Genomic DNA, 1,995 nt, shown 5'->3' on the forward strand with positions numbered 1-1,995 from the left:
CTGAAAAAAGCTGCCCTAAGTTAAATAATAATTGATAGTCACAGTAATTGGCAACCAGTAAAGGTTAAGATAAGGTAATATACAGCAATCAAGTAAGCGTCAATCCAGTTACATTTAACTGTAAAACGCCATGCAGCTACTTTTTTTTCTGACCTGAGAAACTGTCTGCTTGACCTGTTTAACTAATGATTGGATCAATTTTAAATGGAGTTAATTTTGGACCCGTTAAAAAACACTGCAAAAGCAGTTAGAATTCTAGCAGTAGTTGTTCAATTTAAGATAGCTGGCGCAAAACTCGCGTTTAGAGGAAACAAGGAGGCTCGGTAATGTGCGTACGCACATAAGGTTTCGACCCCGCTCATCCTTACTCTTGGCTTTAATTGGCTACCAAATGACAGCAAAAACTTTCGAAAGCATACACATCGTTCAGTAAACCACAAATGGGATACCTTAAAGCCTGTTGTTAATAGGAATTCTAGAAAATACAGTAATAAAATTAAATAACAAACATTATTTACGACCAAAATTCGATGTCTATATTAAAAAATTAGCCACAAATTTAAACTTCCAACAAATGCAACCCAAAACAAAACAAATTATAATAAATTTCGTTAATAAGATTTAAAACCTGTCCTCGATGCGACTGGGTCTCCGGTCGACAAAAAAGAGCAAAAAGGTGCTAAGTTCAAAATTACGTTTCCGTTTTTAAAAACAATTTATTTCACAGCGATTAAAATCTTTAAATATTAAATGAAAACGCTAAAATGTTCATCTAATTCTTCAAAAAAAATAATTGAGACTTGTCATCATCCAGTATACATCACTACAAAAAGAAAGACAAAAACGGCAAAAAAATTCAAGTGAACTTTGCGCGAAAATGGCAGTGAAGCCATTAAAACCATAAATCTGTCAATAACAGCATCAAATTTTCCAATTGCACGAAATTCAATGACAATGGGACCTATCAATAATGTTAGGTCCGACCATTAATAATTTAAAGAGATAACAAAAGCCTTTAAAATGTATAAATATATAAAAATCTCAAACATTTTATGAAATCATTTAGTACGTGTAGTAACAAAGCCAGAAACAAACAATTGAAAACAAATCCATCTTAAAGATTAAAAAATAGCTCACTGGAAACGCCTTTTTACCTGTCTTTACAGAGAATAAGCCAGAAATCGACCAAAAAACGATATAAAAAATGGCGAAGCTCAAAAATCCAAATATGTTTTTGAAAACAAATATTTTCAAAAGCCATGAGAGACACTGGATTTTATAAAATTGATCAATTAGGTTGCAACAGCGCAGCAAATCAATTGCGCTAGATATTAATAGGACTAATTCACAAGAATACAAAATAAAAACAAATACAGTCAGAAACCCAAACTTCTCGAAGAATTTTACGACATCATAGCGTTCAAGGCCCTATAAATTCAGGTTGTTACCTGCAAGGACTCTATATCATCACTTGCTTCTCATCTCAACATCAACGAATCTTCCTTTTGAAAGGACTGCGTAGACATCACAACAAAAAGAAACCCAAAAATTGAACAGTATAGAGTTCTCAAAATTTTTTTAAGAAAATAGAGAGCCGAAGCCATAAGTCAAAACGTATAACCAACCAAGAAAATATTCTTTCAAATAAAAAAGTAGTTGAGAACACTGATTAGTGAGGTTAACTTACATGACGACAAAAACGCAAAAAAATGACAATTGAAAATTTTTTTTAAAGTTGATTTAAAAGTCATTAAACAAATAGCTCTAAACCAAGGTCTATGAAAAGTTTCAAATACATCTCCTGGATGAAATTGAGATCTATAATTATCGGGTATTTAATGTATAGCAAAAACAACAAGAAAGACAAGCGTAGGCAAAGATAAAAAAAATCCATTAATTTTTACGAGAGAACTGTGTTTCAGCAAAAAAGCATAAAATATTCAACAAAATTATTTAACATTTTCAGATACGCCTATTCTCATCGCTTGAGCATTG

Source organism: Convolutriloba macropyga, unplaced genomic scaffold (assembly GCF_964194025.1).
Source record: "Convolutriloba macropyga unplaced genomic scaffold, txConMacr16.3 SCAFFOLD_2661, whole genome shotgun sequence".
NCBI lineage: Eukaryota > Metazoa > Xenacoelomorpha > Acoela > Convolutidae > Convolutriloba > Convolutriloba macropyga.